Here is a 7,919-nt window from a genome sequence, read left to right as displayed (position 1 = left end):
AAAAAAAAAAAAAAAAAAAAAAAAAAACCTGTAGCCATTTTGACTATGTATATCACAAGCGTTTCTGAAACCTTTCACAACTGTTGTTTTGTACCATTGATTTAATTGTCTATTCATTTGCCAATCAGTGCTATGTTTACCTTTAGACTGTCTTTTTTTTTTTTTGCGAGACTTTTTTTTTGAGACAGAGTGTCGCACTGTCACCTGGGCTGGAGTACAATGGCACAATCTTGGCTTCTTAGTTTACTGCAGCCTCTATAGCCCAGGCTCAAGTGATACTCCCACTTCAACTTCTTGAGTAGCTGGGATTACAGGCATGCGTCACCATGCCCAGCTAATTTTTTATTTTTTAATTTTTTATAGAGATAGGGTTTTGCCATGTTGCTTAGGCTGGTCTTGAACTCCTGGGCTCAAGAAATCTACCTACCTCGGCCTCGCAAAGTGCTGGGATTACAGGCGTGAGCCACTGCACACAGCCTTCTGTTACATTTTCTAATTAGTTATTACTGGTATGTAGGAGAGCTTTTTTTTTTTTTTTTTTGGAGACGTAGTTTTGCTCTTGTTGCCTGGGCTGGAGTAAAATGGCGACATCTCGGCTCACTGCAACTTCCGCCTCCTGGGTTCAAGTGATTCTTCTGCCTCAGCCTCCTGAGTAGCTGGGATTACAGGCATGTACCACCACTCCCGGCTAATTTTTATTTTTAGGAGAGATGGAGTTTCTCCATGTTGGTCAGGCTGGTCTGGAACTCCCAACCTCAGGTGATCTGCCTGCCTCGGCATCCCACAGTGCTGGGATTATAGGCATGAGCCACCGCGCCAGCTGGAGAGCTATTTTTTGATGATGTTTTGTTTGACTACTGTGTTAAATTCTCAATAGTCCTAATAGTTTGTCATGTGATTCTCACTCTTTCTTGATAGATGATCATATCATTCACAATTTATTTTCCATTTTTAGATCTTATTATATTTTTGCTTAAGCCCTTTGGAGCAGTGGTGAATAAGTGATGACTTCAAGCATCTTGTCTGAATCCTGACATTAATAGGAATGCTTCTAATTTTTATCTGTAAACCTATAGATGCTTATTATAGGTTTCTTTCTTCCTTTTTTTTTTTTTTGGAGGCAGAGTCTCACTCTGTCACCCAGGCTGGAATGCGATGGTGCAGTCTCAGCTTACTGCAACCTCTGCCTCCCGGGTTCAAGCAATTCTTCTGCCTCAGCCTCCCAAGTAGCTGGGACTATAGATGCCCACCACCATGACCAGCTCATTTTTGTATTTTTAGTAGAGACAGGGTTTCACCATATTGGCCAGGCTGGTCTGACCTTGTGATCCACTCACCTCAGCCTCCCAAAGGGCTGGGATTACAGGCATGAGCCACCACTCCTGGCCTTATAGGTTTCTTATAGTAGTACCTGTGGCAGCAACAGCCAAAGCTGCACTAATAATAACAGCTGTTAACCTTTTATTGAATAGTTACAATGAGCCAAATGATTCTAAGCGCTTTATGTATATTGAGTTATTTAATCATAACATTCTGAGATGGGTAGGTGGTGGTGGTACCCCGTTTTTACAGATAAAGGAAATAAAAGTGAAAGCTATTTAAAAACTTGCCTAAGATGTTAAAATATAGGGCCTGAAATTTGAACACAGGCAATCTGGTACTACGGTTCCTGTGTCTTCTTTGTTATCCTTCACCAAGGTAAGGATGGTCTCTTTCAGTCTTAGTTTTCTGACACTTTGTTGTTATTTTTAAGTTTTAAATGAACAGTTGTTGAATGTTGAGTGTTATCAGATGCTTTTCAAACATCTGTTGGAATGACCCTGTCATTTTCCTTTGATCCGTTAATAGTGTAATTAGCAGTATCTTCTCTCACTTTGAACTGTGCTTGTTATTTTAGGCTAAATACTTCTTAGCATTCACACTTTGGTTTTGTTTTCAAATCTGTTTAGGCTTTTCTCTACCCACACTACAAAAAAATGTTAAAGGCAGTTTTTCAGGCCAAGGAAAGTGATACCAGATGAAAATATGGATCTATAAAAAGGAATTAAAAGCTCTAGAAATGGTAACCACATGAGTAAATATGTGACAGTCTCACTGTGTCACCCAGGCTGGAATGCAGTAGTGCAACCACAGCTCACTACAGCCTCGACCTCCAAGACTCAAGCAGTCCTCTCACCTCAGCCTCCTAAGTAGCTGGGACAATAGGCATGCACCACCACAACTGTCTAACTTTTTATTTTTTGTAGAGGCGGGAGTCTTACTATATTGCCCAAGCTGGTCTTAAACTTCTGGGCTCAAGTGATCCTCCTGCCTTGGCCTCCCAGAGTGATGGTATTACAGGTGGGAGCTACCAATGTGAAGTTTTAATATATGCAAAAGTAAAATGTATGCTAAAATAACACAAAGGTCTGTGGGGAGAAATGGAAGTATACTATTGTATACTATGCATGAGGTGACATAATATTACTTGACGATAGGTTGTGAGAAGTTAAAGATATACACTATAAACCTAAAGCAACCAATAAGAAAACAAAGAATTATAGCTTATTATAATGCTAACAAGGAAAAGAGAATAAAAAATAATTAACAAAAATAAGTGCAGAAAAGTAAACAGGAACAAAGAACAATCAAGTAGAAAACAAATGTGAAGCTGATAGCTTTAAACCTAATCATATTACAAATTATATTAAATGTAAATGGTCTAAACATCCAATTGAAAAGCAGAGATTATCAGATTGGCTACAATCACATGCAGCCTTACCCCCTACATATGCCACTTATATATGAAAAAACATACAGATTAAACAAAGAATGGGAGAGGATATGTCATGATAACACTAATCAAAATAAGACAGAATTGGCTATAGTAATATTAAAGTAGATTTCAGAGAATATTGCTAGTGGTAAAGAAGGGTATTTCCTAATGATAAAGGGGTCAGTTTATCAAGAGGATCTACCAAATAACTTAGTTTCAAAACACACAGGGTAGAAACTGCAAGGAGAAATAAATGCACAGTTATATTCAGGGATTTCAATATCCCTTTTTGAACAATGATAGTCAGAAAATCAGTAAGGATATCTAAGATTTGAACACTATCAACCAAATTCATGTGATGGCCATTTATGTAACACTCTACCAGCAACAGCAGTGCTTTTTAAGTGCACACAGAATATTGATTTCAAGATTTATAAGGCTACAGTCATCACGACAGTATGGTGGTAGCATTTAAATAAGCAAATTGATCAGTGGAACAAATGGAGTAGGAGTCAACCTACCTTCTGTTTTCCTAAAGTACTGTTAGAACACAGCCACCCCTGTTTGTTTATGTATTTTCTGTGGTTGCTTTTGTGTCATAACAGTAGATTGGTAGCCCCAGTAGAGACCTTATGGCTCACAAACCTAGAATATTTACCCCCTAGCTCATACATGAAAAGCTTGCCCACCCTGGAATTGAGCGTACCCAAATAGACCTACACCTATGTGAACAGCTGATTTTTAACAAAGGCGCAAAGGCAATTCACTTGAGAAAGGATAGTTTTTTCAACAAATAGTTTTGAAATAATTATCCATATATATAAAATAACTCAAATTTCAGCTTGACACCATACATAAATATTAACTTAAAATAATTAAGACCTAAATGACTCTATAAAACATAGGAAAAAACCTTTTTGATTTTATTTTTATTTTTTATATTTTATTTTTTTTGAGAAGGAGTCTTACTTTGTCACCCAGGCTGGAGTGTAGTCGTGCTATCTCTGCTCACTGCAGCGTCCTCTGCCTCCCGGGTTCAAGCAATTCTCCTGCCTCAGCTTCCTGTGTAGCTGGGACTACCGATGTGCACCACCATGCCTGGCTAATTTTTTTAATATTTTAGTAGAGACAGGGTTTCACCATATGCCCAGGCTGGTCTCGAACTTCTGAACTCAGGTGATCTACCCACCTCGGCTTCCCAAAGCGCTGGGATTACGAGTGTGAGCTACCGCGCCAGGCCCTTTGTGATTTTAGATTAAGCAAAGACTTCTTAGATACATCGAAAACACAAATTGATGAATTGAACTTTATTAAAATTAAAACTCCTGTTCTTCAAAAGACACTGTTAAAAGAATGAAAAGGCAAGCATACAAGAAAATAATGCAAAAATCCATTTTCTAATAAAGGCCAGAGTATCTTCTTAGAACTTTCAAAACTTAATAAGAAAACAGGAAACCCAGTTGATCAATATGTTTGAACAGATACATCACCAAAGAAGATATAGCCAAGCACACACCTGCCATAGGGCCTAGCCATTCCACTCTTCACTTACCTTTTATTTTGGGTACATAGACTATGTGTTAGTTTCCTAGGATCTACTGTGATAGAGCATCCCTTTGTTACAGTATCCCTTATCTGAAATACTTGGTAACAGAAGTATATTGAATTTTGGATTTTTTTTTCAGATTGTGTTATATTTGCATTATATACTTAAAGTTGAGCATCCCAAATCCTAAAATCTGAAATCCAAAATGCCAGAGCACAAAACGTTTTGGAATTAGAGCATTTCAGTTTTCAGATTTGGAATGTTCAACCTGTACCACAGATTGGGTAACTCAGAGTAACAAATTTATTCTCTCAAGGTTTTGGAGGCTAGAAGGACTTAATGTAACACAGAAACTCTTTCATGTTTCTGTGAATCTTCCTTTGCCTCTCCTAGCTTCTGGTGGTAGCCATCAGTCCTTGACATTCCTTAGCTTACAGCTGCATAACTCCGATGTCTGCCTCTGCATTCAAATGGTATTCTTCCTGGCTCTGTCTCTTTAAAGACACCAGTCATATCGTACTAAAGGCCTATTATACTCCAGTGTAACATCCAAGTAAATCTGCCCATGGAGTAACATTTTGTGGTACTGGGGTTAAGACTTCAACATATCTTTTTGAGGGAACAATTCAGCCCATAACAAACAACAAGAAAATTAAGTTAATTGTATTGTATTTAGAACAGGGGTTGGCAAACTATAGCCCATAAGCCAAATCCAGCTGTGGCCATTTTTGTAAATAAAGTTGCATGGAAATATAGCTATGCCCACTTAATATTTACATATTGTGTGTGGCTGCTTTTACACTTTAATAATGGAGTTAACTAATTGCAAGAGAGAACTTAAAGCCCGCGAAGCCTGAAATATTTATTATCTGGCCCTTTACAGAAAATGTTTGCTAGCCTGTTTTAGAAGGTGTTAAGTGTTGTAGGAAAAAACAAACAAACAAACAGGAAAGGAGTGTAGGCAACACAGGGTGGTTAGGGAAGATCTCTATGAGGAGGTGAATTTGAGCAAAGGCTACAAGGAATTATTCCATATATATTAATATTTACTTAGGAAGATGTCCACTATATAGTGTTAAGTGAAAAACGTTATAAAACATTTCTCAATATGATTTCATCTTTGTAAAATAGGAAAGTGTATATTTATACAATATAAAGTTGTATAATACATGTACAGAAAATTTTGCAAGAATATCCACCAAAATGTTCATAGTGGTTGTCTCTTGGTGGGATTATAGTGCACTTTCACATGGCATTTTTTCAATTTCTTTTCGTTAGACATTTAAAAAATATTTTTATAAATTTAATTCCTTATGTGTTATTAAGTTATATCAAAGGCTTAATGTGTATGAAACAATAATGGAAGATTCAGCTCCTTGCCTAAGTTTCAAGTTACTTCAAAGAGGAGCACTAGTACTTAAGCTAGAATTTAAGTGAACAAATCTTAAAATGAATTTTTATCTCTGGTTACATAGAATAGTTGTTAGCAGGCTTAATTTAGTGCTAGTAGAAAAAAAAAGATGTGATTGTTAAAGAACTTCTTCTGTCGTGAATGTTCCTTTCATGTTTCTGTGACATTACATAGACATCAGGGAAGTTTGCATTAGGTGTGGGTGAGCCAATAATGTTTGCAAGTGTATATCAAATCATAGCACTAGGGCTGGGCGTGGTGGCTTATATCTGTAATCCCAACACTTTGGGAGGCCAAGATGGTCAGATCCGCTTGAGCTCAGCCTGGGCAACATGGCAAAACACTGTCTGTACTAAAAATTAAAAAATTAGCTAAGTATGATGGTGCCACCTATAGTCCCAGCTACTTGGGAGGCTGAGGTGGGAGAATTACCTGAGCCCAGGAAGTTGAAGCTGCAGTCAGCTGTGATTGTGCTACTACACTGGAGCCTGGGTGATGGGAGTGAGACACTGTCTCAAAAAAAAAAAAAAGCACTAGGATATTTGAATACTCTTATACAAATGTTTATGGGTTTATTTTATTCTGAAGCTCAGAACATATCTAAAGTGGGATACTTACTGCAAACCCGAAAGCCTAAGAGCAGACGGGGATTTTAAAAGTATACATACTGTGTAATAAAATTATCAAAGCCAGCCTTCTGAACAAGACTCTCCTCTCTTTACAGTGAAACCCAATGGAAAAAGCATGACATTTGGAAGCAGAAGACTTAGCTTCAAATCCCTACTCCTTCACTTACTGATTTTGTGATTTGGGTAAGTAATTGGTCTTGTCTGAATTTTTGATTTTTTGTTTTGTAAAGTTCCAATAAATAATCCCTGCCCTACTCACCTAATTCTTTAGGATATTAGGAGACTAAAGTAAAATAATTTATTTGAAAACATTTTGTGTAATGTAAAATAGTATCCTAGTGTTAATTGTTATGAACTCATAATTGATACTAATGGAAGAGAACATAATGTGGATAATTTAAAAACTAGTAATTAGTTAATTTAGTGTAGGTGTTACCAATTTCTGGCAATTTATTCACAGTAACACTGTACCATGAAAGATATTTAGAAATTTTCTTCATCTTGATCCCCACTCAACTTACTCATTCAACAAGCATTATTTGGCCTTCTATTTGGCAATTTTAGTTCATAATACTATTCTACAATTGTAATAGTAATGTTACCATAGTAATAAAGTTTATATTGACATGCAATGTAATTTTCACCTGCAATGTAAATCTAAGTATATTCATGCTTTTTATTTCATCCTTAGGTTAAGTTAGAAAATGAAAAAAAAAAAAAAAAATTACAATCCATAGGTGACAAAATAATTTGTAAAGAGCATAACCATTAAATATTTATCAATTGTAACTCTACTGCTTTTCTCCCACTTGAGAAAATATATGGAAATGAAATGAGAATGAACAACTATAGGGATAATCTTGAATTTGTTCTATTTTAAGTAAATCATTTATAAACTTTGTTTCTCTAACATTAAAAGTAGCAATACTTGTTATACATCATCTAGCTCCTTTCTGCACACTACCATGTTGTATCACGATAGTTGAGGAATGATTACAGCATTTGGTTTTCAGAAATAATCTTTCCTGTATTTATGGTTACTAGTTAGCTTTTGGCTTCATAGAAGCTTCTCAAGTAACCTGCAGATTTCAAGGAAGGATAGTGTATACAATGTATGGTTATAATATATGCCTAGAAAACTCTGCAAGAGGTGAGGCAATAGTGCTATTAATAGAATTTTAAATTAAGTATTGGTGTCAACAGAAGGAAAGGAGGGAAAAAATAAGCAAAGTACTGTGAATTCTCTTTTTTTTTTTTTTTTTTTTTTTTGAGATGGAGTCCACTCTGTCGCCCAGGCTGGAGTGCAGTGGCGTGATCTTGGCTCACTGCAACCTCCGCCTCCCAGGTTCAAGTGATTCTCCTGCCTCAGCCTCCTGAGTAGCTGGGACTACAGACACGCGCCACTGTGCCCGGCTAATTTTTGTATTTTTATTACAGACAGGGTTTCACTATATTGGTTAGGCTGGTCTTGAACTCCTGACCTTGTGATCCGCCTGCCTTGGCCTCCCAAAGTGCTGGGATTACAGGCATGAGCCACCGCACCCGGCCATAATTCTTTCAATTTTTTTTTTTTTTTTT

The 7,919-nt window shown here is 36.8% G+C and overlaps 1 protein-coding gene across 1 annotated transcript in view; it reads left to right on the top strand.

The window, feature by feature from the left end:
- The window catches only part of IL6ST (interleukin 6 cytokine family signal transducer), a 57,617-nt gene that overhangs the window by 3,700 nt on the left and 45,998 nt on the right, over positions 1-7,919 (top strand). Inside the window, exon 2 of the mRNA XM_017874166.1 lies at positions 6,437-6,524. The gene's annotated coding sequence lies outside the window, so the exon portion shown is untranslated. The remainder of the gene's footprint in view (positions 1-6,436; positions 6,525-7,919) is intronic.

The sequence above is a fragment of the Rhinopithecus bieti genome, unplaced genomic scaffold (genome assembly GCF_001698545.2).
Source record: "Rhinopithecus bieti isolate Rb0 unplaced genomic scaffold, ASM169854v2 scaffold_6513, whole genome shotgun sequence".
In the NCBI taxonomy this organism is placed as follows: domain Eukaryota; kingdom Metazoa; phylum Chordata; class Mammalia; order Primates; family Cercopithecidae; genus Rhinopithecus; species Rhinopithecus bieti.
Note: the sequence above shows the minus strand (reverse complement) of the source record. Positions and strands in the feature narration are given on the sequence as shown.